Here is a 13,031-nt window from a genome sequence, read left to right as displayed (position 1 = left end):
TCCATTATGAATCCACACTGGCTTCAGCAGCACTGTTCACTGAAAGATAAAAGAAGTGGGGCATAGCTGTGAGTTCTTTGGCTCTAGCTTGAAGCCATACTGAAAGGAAATAATTAACAAACTATTAATGAGTCGGACGGACCCCTTTAAGTGACATAAAGTAATGGGGCCTCTCATTAAGCCTGGCAAATGTAGCACTTTGGTAGAGAAAACTACCAAGATAAGTGGGAAAAAGTGGGAATAAATATTTAATATCTTGTAGGGACGGCTTTCACATACAAAATACCCACTCAACACTAGTTAAATGATTTAGGGATCACTCCTTTTTTTGTATTTCTGTCTAGTTTATAGACTTATTAATACAGTGGAAAAACTGGCCATTGCAGATTCAAAATTCCTGGGAAATGGGATCTGTTGCAGATGCAATATTGGGACTATTACAGATGTAGGCATTTTATACAGGCTCTACAGAATATAAAGGCTTTAGACCCCAAAGGAACCATTCTCACTTTGCAGTTGATAGCAGTTTTGGATAAGCAAAAAATATCTTCTAAATTTCCCCATGACATTTAAAAATCACTTGACACTTCCATGACAGTAGGAACGGTGTGCAGGTAATTTCACTAGTGAAGGCTTGTAAACCATATGCCACCAGTTTCAGTCCATCTAATGTAATGAATGCGTGAAACAAGTTGCATAATACATTCTGGTATTTCTGAAAGTGACCCATTTGTAAAATTCCCTTATATTTCTTGACTTCCTTAGAGAACTTATCGGAACCAAATAGTCAGAATCATAGCAAGGATTTGTGACACAGCCCATCTTAAAATGACGGCACTCATGTTAATTGAAAAGGCTAAAAATGACTGTATTCCCTTTGCAATGTCACCTCTTTAATCGTTGTATTTTGTCTGTTCAGCGTCTCATCACCATGCGAAAGCTCTTTGTATGAAAGGTTGCCATCTATTGTGGATGGCAACTGGGCTTGCGCTGTTGAGGCCTGTCCAAGCAGGTTGATAGCTGCAAATTGACAAGGGACCAGCTAAGCCCCTTGGTAGAACCCTGCCCTGATTAATTAGAGCTACAGAAGATGGAAAAAAATATCTGGAGCTTAGTACTCCTGTAATCCCTCTCCCAAGATCATGTGCTCAGGGCTTGACCAAGCAGAATAGAATGAAGATGACTTGGTAAAGCAGACAGTGGCATCTCTCTCTGTTTGGTCCTGGGTTGTTGTATTTTTTAACCACCACCCCACCCCATTATACACCAGGATTAACTGCAGACCACTCAGGATTTTGAAAGAGAGTTTTTGAATGTACTATTTTACTGGTGAGAACAAACATGAAACCCCAAGGACCCCTCTGATGTTACTTGGATTGCGATGAAAAAGAAAACTTTGCTGCAGAGGTGCTTGATAAAATGAAGCTCAAATGGAGTATTTTTTTGGGGGAAACCCCATGAGTCTCGCTTTGTTTAGCAATCACACCATTTCTCCCAAATCCTCCCCCTTGAATAGAGTAATAATGCATTTTATTTGCATAGAGCTTTTCAGTGTACTCAGAGACACTTTGCAAGAAGCAACATAGCATAAAATCAAAACAGAGCATAAAAATTACTAGGACAGGCATACAATAAGGACAAAACTAAACAAGACAGACTATTCAGCAGATAAAAGCAAGAGAGGGAATTAGAGATTAAAAGCCGTTTTGAAAAGGTGGTTTTGAGATCCTTTTGAAGGTGGGGAGCACATCTGAGTTCCTGATGTGTGTGTGGAGAGAGTTTCAGATGGTGGAGGTCTGCCATGGGGAAAACTCTGTCACCCCAGGTTCAGTGATTTTTGTCATTTGTCTGCCTTCTAATCTTCAACAATGAACTCCCCAAAAGATCAGAGTGCAATAGCTCTCACTGGCTTCTGTTTCTGTCATCTCGACAGACTAGAGATACTCGTCAGATCTATACGGAGCATGACCCTGAAAAGTGCTTTCAATTACTTGCTGCTGGAGTCAACCGTTTGTGCTGAGCTTATTGAAATTGAACACCCAAACTTTAAACAAGGCCAGAAAAGTTGTCCCATGGTGCCCCTATCAACAACTTGGAATGACAAATTTTGCAACCACCTCACAGTGGCATGCAAGGTGTAAATGAGAGCAAAGTATGCCCAATACAGAGCGAGCTGAGCCAAAACACTTTTAGGTGCATATACAGAAGTGCAATAAAATAAAAAATGTCAGTGTACAATAGCTGCTGTGAAGTTGTAATGACCTACTTTTGCGTTGGCTCTCAGGTCAACTCCCCCATGGAGGTCAGGGAACGTACAACTTTGTTTTTCAGAGCGATTGTGCAGACAGCCAGGGCTCAGAGAGGTAGTTTGCCTCCCACAGAGGTGGCATGTGATGGAGATTTAAAGTGATGAGTGGCAAAACTGGCAACAGAACGCAACCTTGGAGAATGTCTGGATCCACGGTTGAGGTTCTGCAGCGAGCATTTCATTTCCCAGAGATCACAGAGAGTAGCAAACCGGATATGCATTTGTATGAAAATGTCGTAGGTTATTACTGTAACACCCCCGGTTGCTTGTAAAGGTGTGCTGTCACTACCTCAGTGTCCCCCCAAGCTGTTATGGCCTCGGCTGGCACAGTGTCAAGGTGCCAAAGGTTGACGAGTTTGCTCTTATGTTGTTTGTGAGGTGCAAACTCTGGTCACACTGATTTGCAGCGACACTGATAAAGTTCAAATTCCCTACCCCCTCCTCCCTTCTTTCTCTCTCTCCTCAAAGAGTCCTTGCCCTCGGCGGTTTGACATGACAGGGTGCTAGGCCAGGCAAGACGATGCCATCAATCACACTTAGAGGGGTGAAGTGTGGATGAAGGTAGTGGTGCGGTAGTGGTAGTGATAATGGCCTTGGAAACTCGGCCAAACTCTGAGCTAGCCTTCACCTCTTGGTTGTATCGGAGATGGACCGGAGCATACGTTCTTTGGGTAGGGGAGGATGGTCCGAATAGTGGGAAGGTGAGTCATGGAACATTCCTATGAGATGGGGCCAACTATCTCAGCGTGGTTCTTTCTCCTCTTAACTGGATTAAACTGGCCCACGCATTTCATACGAGTGCCATGATTCATCCATGAACGGTTCTCACTTTCATGAATCAGAAAGTGTGAATATTTTCCACCGCTGCCACACTAACCGTCACAATCAAGACACATCCTTATTATATGCTTTAAAGTTGTAATGCATTCATGCCCTTTCCGTTTTTCACTTTTCACTGGTACAACTGGTAGCTCTCCCAAATGAGTAGCAATCCTCATACAGATTAGAACCTGTAACATTAACTTCGAAGATCAAAGGGTTGTGGAATGATCCGTAGATTTTGCTTCGATTGACCGAGCATGAACTGAACATCACTTATGAATTCCACCTGTTATTGTCTTTGGGAAAAAACTATTTTGCCTCAGCCTCAGCATTCAGATTTGGGTAGACCAAGTGCACTCCACAAAGCCAATTTCAGTCCTGATCTGATTCCAGTTCAGCGAGTTCCTCGGCTCTTCCCAACAACCCATGCGTAATTCCCTTGGATCTCTGATAATTCAAATGTCAGGCTAGAGTCTACGCCTTTTGATCTGAGAGTTGTGGGATTTGGCAGCTGGATGAATTTCAATCTATTGAATTTTAGCTCCACCCTCCAAAAGCTGCAAAAAAGCAGCATCACAACTCATGAGTGAGTTTTTACAAGTGCCTTCTTAGTGTGTTTACATACACAAGGCTTACTAAATCATATCCGATTTAAGGTGTAATTCAGGCTAAACTGTTTATATTCCTCTTCATATCTGTACGTAAATAAAATATTTTAGATATGACCATGGAAACTGAGCCAAAAATAAGTAGTAAAGGCATAAAGGTAATACCTGAGTACTGTATCTCCAGTAATAAGAGGATATCGGTGTGTGTTTGAATGCGCTCACCAAGTCAGTCCTCCGGTTTTCAAACTTGCCTATCTGACAAGTGAATGCATGTCATAATTAAAAAGAACCGGCAGGCCTTTCAGCATAAATAATTCAAACACTGTCACCATATTCATGAAAAGGCCAACACGTCTATTCAACACTGAATTACTTGCTTCAGAACAGTCCTTTCCAGGCCTGTAGACTGGCAATCTGCATCTGCACAGGAACAATGATCCTCATTCATTGATCTGCTTGTGTTTTGCTCATATATTTAAATGTAAATCCAGTCGTACTACATCACTATCAGTAGAATACCTGCTGTTGCCTTGATAAATCTTGTGAATGTTAACTATTTGCACTCCTTCACCCAGTAATTTCATTAGCATGTATTAATGTATCAATAGGTCCACTTATCTCCATATTAAAACCAGTTCTTGAAACTGATGGTTGATGGATAGTTTTCCTTTATGTGGCCCACATTTAAGTCTACTATAGTTCCAATAAAAAACAAAAAGAAGGCCTATGTCTTAATATGCTCTCCTAATATTCTGTATAGATAGGCCATCATTTGTTATGTTCCAAGAAATAATAATAAGAAAACATTTTAAATGTAAAATATTTCCTTGTTGAGGTTGCAGTGCAAGAGTTAGAAGTCACAGTGCGAGTCACAATGCTCCAGACCTCCTGGATGTGTTAGTGTTTCAAATTTCACATGCCAAAACTTTGAGTAACACCACAACGCTTGTCTACTCCTTATGTTACCGGGGTAGTTCCCAAACTATTTTTTCATATTATCACTGTCCAGTGAAATATCAATGCAATGTCAACTTTTCAGGAACTATGAAAAACAGCCATATTTTCAGCTTGACCACAATGCATTTTTGACTTTATCTAATGGATTTTGAAAGGTTTTCATAAGAGCAAGGGTGGTAGAATTTTCCCAACCCATAGAAGAACATATAATCCTTCAGCTTAAGTTAAAACGTGAATATGTTATATATGAATATGTTATATATGAATGTTACAGGGTTTTCGCTGGACAAAAGCGATATCCTCCTTGATAAATTAGGTCCCTTGAGGACAACAGCTATTAATGACTACAGCACAAGTTACAGCACATTTCAATTCATGCATGAAAAATGATCATTGGCAGGGCCTAAATTTAGGGAATCGATACGAATCTGAATCAGCCGCGTTCCAATACACCATAATGAACAACAACAAGGCAGAGCTGAATAGAAACAGAGTTCCTCAGGAACAGGACTGTAATTGTAACTGTAATTGTAACTGTAACTGTCAATTCTCAGACCAGGTCCACTTGAGTTCGAAGACCCAGACCAGGGCAAATGGAGTCCTATTCAAGACCAAGACCAAAAAAGGAAATAAACAGTGTACATGTCTTTCCAAATGTAAAAAATAATCATTAAGGTGTTTCTTAAGGATGGACAGAGATGTGGATCTATCTGCAGGAGCTCTGTACTAGACCCTTCAACATTCAAGTGATTAACGCATAAGATTTTGACTCATCAGTGCCTTGAAATTTACAGAAGTTTAGGTTCATTAAATGCTATGCACAGCAGTAATCCCTTAAATTGTAGTGCTGGGGAGAAAATAAAAAAAGTTGGACCAGGGGGACAAATACATATCTGAAATCTTTTAGATAGGTGGGAAAAAGTCGACTCATGATGAAGACAGTCAAGTCTGAGTCAAAATATGAACGAGATTGAGACAAGTCCAAGACATCAAAAAAGTGGTCTGGAGACCGGACTCTAGACCGAGACCGACGGAAACATCATCGGAGTTGGAAATCCAGCCCCCATCTGCTCAATGCCAATGGAACTTAGATAACAGCTGCACAGAGACAAGTCCATTTGTCTGGACTCCCCAGAGGCCACTCAATAGGGCTTTTGTTTTCCAGCATCTCAAATGCAGCCTTATGCCATTTGTCCTCAACACTATACAACTGTAAATACTGCGCACTTACAGTAGGGTTCTCTACTAAAGGACGACTAAACAGAAGTGAGGTCCTTGAGCAGCGAGGGACAGAAACAACAAATACAAACCCACATGCTTTAGAGCAGCTTATTGGATAGGTACATTGTACAATTCTTGCCACTATGCTAGACTTCTGTCACTATTCTTTGCTGAATGTCAAAGCCTTTTAAAATCTCTGGATCAAAGTGGCCACAAGGCTTTTTCTTTACCAAACAAATGTAAGACTTTCATTCTTGAGGATCTACCCAAGAAGCCACAGTCTAAGACAAGATGCATATGGACATGTTTTTTGTCAAATCTCTCTGGAAGGAAGGTCATAGGAGACGACGGGCCGGCTTTCAATGCACACTTTGAACAAACGACAGGCAGACAGCAACATAATATTGAAGTAAAAGTGTTCTCCCATCTGGTGATGCCATCTCAAACAATGACATTTGGAATATTTGCCCCCCGCCTCACCTAAGCATAACTGAAGTGCAGTGCTGCTTTCGAAAAGAGCTTCAACCGACAGTAGAAAGATAGTTGTTGTCCTTATAATGAGCTAATTCTAGGTTATACATTATATATTGTGGGAACATTTACTTACAAAAAAGACCAACAATGATTTGGTACAAGCAAACAGCGGTTATGACTCCCAGCGCCTTGTTCTGTGTCCTATCACCACCATGCTATTGCAGTGATGCTGTAATTGTTGAAGCCAACTGCATCCTACGCATTCCTACAAAAAAGGAGCCTGGTTTGGGCTCTAAGACAAGCACTGAACCATAAACAGTTCATTTATATCATCGCATGAGGCATGGATAGGAATTGAAACTACACAGGGAGACATGGCTCCGTTTGTTGGCCTTACCAACAGCATAAATATACCAATGGTGCATTCCGCAGTGAAACTGAATCCCTGCCACTACAACTCACATATTCACACCCCCTTCACCTTCGCACTGACTCCCAAGTTCCCAGAGCATACCCCTCATTCCGATATTTCTATGGCTCAGGACCACCAACTGAAACTCTCATCTCCTGTTACAATTCCCGCCAGTTGTGCAAACGGAGCAGGCAAATTTCACTAAGTGCTATTTTTTCAATAGCAGCTCTGTGTGCTTATGCAGCTCTTACACAAACACACTTTCACGCTCGCGCCTTTTCAACACTGACAGGGTTCAAGGGCAATTTTGACTTTTCTCACCGGATTCCCAATGTTTGACTGAGTGCAGTGTCACAGTGAAAGGCATGCAGCACTAGCTGGAATCCTACATGAATTAGTGACCGGGAAAAGGAACAAAGGGTAGAGAGAAGTTTGCTCACAAACAAATCCAGGGCATTCTTCTCTAGTTAAAAAGAGTGGCTAATGCATGGCAGTGCAGATCCCAGATGTCTGGATGAAGAGTTTGATTATACTCCTTTTCTGTGATGGTCACTATTTTATTTCTGTTCTGGGGTTGTTAGTTTTTCTTTGATTTCTGTGTAGGAGGTACTGGCATCAGTAACCTTTCTTTTTCAAAGTTATGTGAATATTCTAGGTTATGTTGAAGTGTTATGTTATGATGTGTAGAATGCCTTGGATTTGTTTCTCTTCATTGCTCTTCAACTCCGAACACCCAACTTCCAACACACTGAAGCCAAGGCAAGCCTCTGGGCCAATTTTAAACTTGTATGGTCGTTTGGCGTCTGCAGTGGCACAAAGTGAAGGGTTTGCTAAAAGTTGATTCTGTGCTCTATAAAAAAAAAAAAGAGAGAAAAGAGAAAATCTGTTGGGTAGAGGTTGCTAGCAATTCTATTCTTTCATTCTATTCTTTCAAAATGAGGGCTATGTCCGCTTTTATGGCTTTCTTCCAGGAGAAGAGGGCTTTTCTCTAAATGCATTTTTAATGGAAAAGAGGTGTGGCTGTTATCCTTCTAGGCCCAGAGGACTGTGTCACCAGCTTGGGTGATATATTCCCATAGTTTGCTTCTGTGTAGGAAAGAGAGGGGATGTTAGGAGAACAAGCAATTACTGTAAGCTAGTGTGACAGTACACATGAGGCATTGTCTGGGTCTCTTAAATGGTTAACATCAGTCAGGAAGAGGGAGGCAGTGGTGTATGGATGGATTCGTTCCAGTCATTGGCAACGTAAATAAATAATGCTGTGCGTTATTTCTGCATGGTGAGCATGAAAGGTTAAATCATGCCATTCTGTTTAGCTGTGGATAATGAGAACTACTGTACTAGTTCATCTGCCGGAGGACTCCAAAATCCAGGCGAGTCCACATACATCTGGCCATGAAAAAGAAAAACAGTCATGGAAATAGCAATAAGGATACAGAACTACCAAGGGAGGCAACGCAATGTGACTCCAGTGGAGCGAAAGTAGCAATTTCACTGTCAGAGGTGCATAGCAACATGAGGGCTGTAAAATGCTATGAGCATAGAGGAAAGGAAAGAGGAAAGCTTTCATTGGAGGCTGTTAATCAAAGGCTTGAGGAGGTGTAAAGAGGACAGGTCTCACAGTCTGTGTACTTCCAATGATTAGGATGCCTTTTTGGTTCACATAAAACTCTGCAGCAGTAAAACACTAAACACAATAAAGACAAACCCATATCCTCTCTTCTCATTTGACACAAACCAAAGAGAAACCATGAAGATTCATCTGTGCAGGGTTAGTCACTACGACTCGGTGACGATAATATATTTTCTGGAGTTCACACCTTGACGCTATTTTCAGGTCTCCATGGGGAGGAGGAGGAGGGAGGGCTCTTGGGGATGGAGCGCCACACCCAGTCTTATCAAGCTTATTGTCTGGATTGAACAGAAGATGGGTGGGTAAGATGCTATCTTCACTTTTACTGTAAAGCTGTCGCAAGGGGAGCAGATCGATGAAATCATCTGGCAGGCGGAAATTGATTGCAAAAGACATGAGCAACATGTGTGAAACGGATGTGCAAACAAGTGTGCCTTGAATGCCTATTAGTTTGACAAGCAGACAACACACATGGGGAAAGTGGAGCTTTAGCATATCACATGTAGGATTTTCACATGAATATGTTATTGTGGAATCAGTTGTGGTGGCACATTGTAATGCCATCGAAAACACAACTGTTGCCTTTAAAAACAGCAGCCCCATTGATCTGCTTTGTGCCTCCATTTGATCAAAATGCACAGCTCTCCATGAAATCCGAGAAATCCCTTCTGATATAGTGATAAATTGAACATCAAATGTAACAGGAAAATGTTGTTTGAAAGCAGCTCACAGGGACAATTGAACATACCACTGATGGTTATCACAATTCATTCTACAATCATATACATGATACTACATACATGCATATATACAATACATATTTATTTATATGAGTATTAAATGTTTTCTACTTCATAAATTCTAATGCCATAATATAACTGCGCTAAAACCTAAATTATACTAGTAATGGCCTCATTAACAACAAAGCATGCAGATGTTTGAGATGCAATTCGCATCCTTAGTCTAAGTGTCTTACTGGGAATTGTCTTGACAGTAAAGAAAACCTAACTAGGGCAATATTTCACTGGGGAGGACAGTATGCTGGATAATGAAGGCTGCACATTGCATTAGAGCTGGTCTGGTGAAGGACTGGAGACTGAGCCATGACGTCAACACATTAATTATAGGTTAGGTCAAGCAGACAATGCCAACATGCTGCGAGACCCCACAAGGACATACCAATCCCTCCAACATCTATTGGCTCATGCAGTGACTCATATTCCTCCTTCACAAAGAGCTGTGGCAATGCTGATTTATTGTTTTATACCTTTGCCTATAGGCTAATACTACCAATACATAGTGGCATACAGTCTCACAGCAGCATGCAATCCCTAGTGTGAAGGTTAATACCCAGACTTTTTCCAAACTGTCCAGACTTTCCATACTTCCAGACCAGCATGGGGACCCTGATAGTGGAAATCTATTCTGTGAAATGCTCAGAACCTCTAATGAAGAAATGAGGCATGGAGGAAGCATGACCGACTGAGGCCAGAGGGAAACATACAGAGAGAGAGAGAGAGAGAGAGAGAGAGAGAGTGGGGGAGAGAGAGAGAGAGAGAGAGAGAGAGAGAGAGAGAGAGAGAGAGAGAGGGGCTGTATGATTGAAGAGAAAGAAAGAAAGAAACGGAGGGTGGACATTAAGTGAATTCTCAAACTGCTTTTAACGAAACGCTTTCATCACAAAGTGCTTTAGAGTGCACAAGAAATGTGGGTGACTTTTTCTGCTTGACAGAAGGTCCAGCATCTCCATGTGCTGATGTGTCTGAGAGACTGTAGAGTTTTCATTAGGTCCTTGTTGAACTGCCATGTCTGAAATGTCTGTGGTAGTAACCTTTATAGATCAGCTGATGCTCCTGCTGCCACTAGTTTTCACTGCAGTTGCATTGGAAGATTGCTTTTTCCATTTCACATTTCTATTCCACTCAGATTGCATGTGGAAGCATCTGGCTAGCTAGTAGAAGATGCATTTCAAGTTCCCTGGTTTCCTGATAAGGTAAATTGTGTCATGTTACAACATTAGATTGTTCGATTTAGGGTTTGCATATTAGTTGCTGGTCTTATTTATTGCAAGTGGGCTTAATCCTTTCCCAACAAACATTTTGACATCCTGCACCAACGTTGAAAACCTGTGTAAATGTAGCACCAAAAAATTGAGACGTTTTGTGAAATCAGGACATAAATGTCTTTCTGATATCAGTCCAAAGCAGTTTCTAAAGCTGTTTTAATATGAATTTTTATCATGCCATAAAATCATACTGTGAATTTTTTGTGCTTGTTTGGGTTGACGTTGAACCTGCACGTCATGTAAACCTAAAAAATGTAAAAAGGGGTTGAACTTGGCTACTTCTTGCACGTTGCACTCCTTTAAATGCTCATTGGTTTGTTAAGGATGTAACGTTAGCATAGTGGGCCTTGCTAAGTGTATGTTGCTACTACTGGTGATTTTATTTCATTTGGAAAGACACTGTTAGCTAGCCTGTTACTGGAACTAGCGCTAGCACTTGTTGAAGTTAGCTGAGCGAGGGAGAGAAAAAGGTGTGTTGAAGACAGCTGAATTGTGTAAATATGTGTCTCAGCAAAGTGAATATGCTCTGTGTATGTGTCAGTGTGTGTGTGTGTGTGTGTCAATGTATGTGTGTGTGTGTGTGTGGTCCTTTGTTTGCGCTGTTTTCGGTCCTCTTGGCTCAGTATCACCTTTTAGCCCCCCTTTGGCACCAATCTGCCAGGCTGACTCACTGTCTCAGGTGAAGCCAAGCAGAAGAGATGCAGCCCCCCACCCCCAGTAGCACTGCCCCCCCCCCCCCCCCCCCCCCCCCCCCCCCACACACACACACACACCTCTCTCCACCCCCACCCTCAGGGATTCCCCTCATTTCAGCCTGTCTGCTGAGGGGCCCTTCCCTCCGCGCTCCTGGGATCGCACACACCAGTTTGGCGCCTCGCCTCCTGCCACCCTCACCAGTGGGAGGGCGGGGGCGGGGGGGGACGGAGGGAGAGGGGGTTGGTAGCACACCCTGCATGGCTCAGCGTGGCTCCACTCTCAGCACACAAGACAAACCGGGCATCGGCACTTATTATTTATGACATTTTCTCCATAATGATTAATTCATCGGAAGAGCCGATCCCTATGTATTCCAGACACAGTCCAGACACACTGTCACATCTGTGGCGTCTCCACAGGATGGTCTCTGGAGCCCGCCAGGTCCTGCAGGAGTCAACCCCACCCACTCCATTAACACCCCCCCCCCAACCCCCCCAACATTGCTGTTTTCCCTCCTCTCTAATTGGGTTTTGTTTATGGCTTCTCTGATCATTCGCGACAGCATGATTCGTGCTGTTGTCTCCCAAAGTCTAATGGGGGGGAACTCGTCTATTTATCCGCTGCCGGCATCGCGATCAACTGTAATCGCACTGTGAACTATGTTTTCATTCAGGAAATGTGAGTGTCTGCTAGTATTGCACTAATGTTGGTATTATATTAATGTAAAAATCAAAGCCATTTCATCTCTTTCATAGGGTAAGCGTACTTCCAGTAACAACATCTGAAATACATAAGAATTGTTCCTTTGTGTTGATCTTGTGTTTATTGTAGGCCTATACAGTAAATACAGTGTTTAATTTTCAGTTCTCAAAGTGATAGAAATCATGCTGCGCTTATAAGCTGGTCAATGACAATCCAAGCAGTTTTTCTCATTTCAGAATTGCAGATTTTGAACTAAATCAGATATTACTGTCATTTTAATTTGATTAGGAATTCTTCTAGAGAGAGATTTTCCCAGCTCAAACTGGCAACCTTCTAGTCACAAGCCTGCTTCCCTAGACTGCCACCCCCAAAAACATCCAGTATCAAAACTTTCCCCCTCCAACCTTGGTGAGGCTGCACAGCGTAGGCACTCACAAGAAAACCACAAGGGCTCCAGGAGTGAAAGATAGTGCAGGTGAACGTGCCGGATCCGTGCTGGTAGTTCATCTAATGCTCCGCTCCCTCGCAGAGAGAGGACAGAAGGAGCTCATGGTTTGTCTCAAGTGTGAACTGCAAACCCAGCAGATAGTCTTGCAATCTGTCTCTTACACCCCCAGAGAGCAGCCAGCAGCATAGTTTGTGTAAAAACTAATGGGGACCCAAAGTCTGCTTTTATCTTCCAGAATGCGACCTGTTGTGTGCAGCCCAATGTTCGTAGCACAAAATGACCATATTATATCTACGGGGGGTTGATGGTTGTTGATCAATACCAATGACTCAACAATTACGTGGCCAGGTGCTGAGATTTCTAGCTTCCATAACTAACTTTCTGAATTGGAACATTACACGACTCATTTTGGAGCTCCCCATCCATTAGAATTTTAGTATCTGTAAAGTCGGGCAGATACTTGTGCACATATATGACCAGACCCAGAAAGTAGAACACATTTTCAATATACAAAGGCAGAGGCGTGTGCACTGAAAGCCCACAATCTTGTCTAGGCCAGGCCCAACCTCAATTGTGCCGACCTTGTGACCAAGGAACATCGCTTGCCAGACACACGCTTTCCATTCAAGGTTTGCTTGGCATCCTGCAGCCTCATCTCTGCAGCTTTCTGCAGAGATGGGAGACA

Source organism: Centroberyx gerrardi, chromosome 11 (assembly GCF_048128805.1).
Source record: "Centroberyx gerrardi isolate f3 chromosome 11, fCenGer3.hap1.cur.20231027, whole genome shotgun sequence".
Classification (NCBI taxonomy): domain Eukaryota; kingdom Metazoa; phylum Chordata; class Actinopteri; order Beryciformes; family Berycidae; genus Centroberyx; species Centroberyx gerrardi.
Note: the sequence above shows the minus strand (reverse complement) of the source record.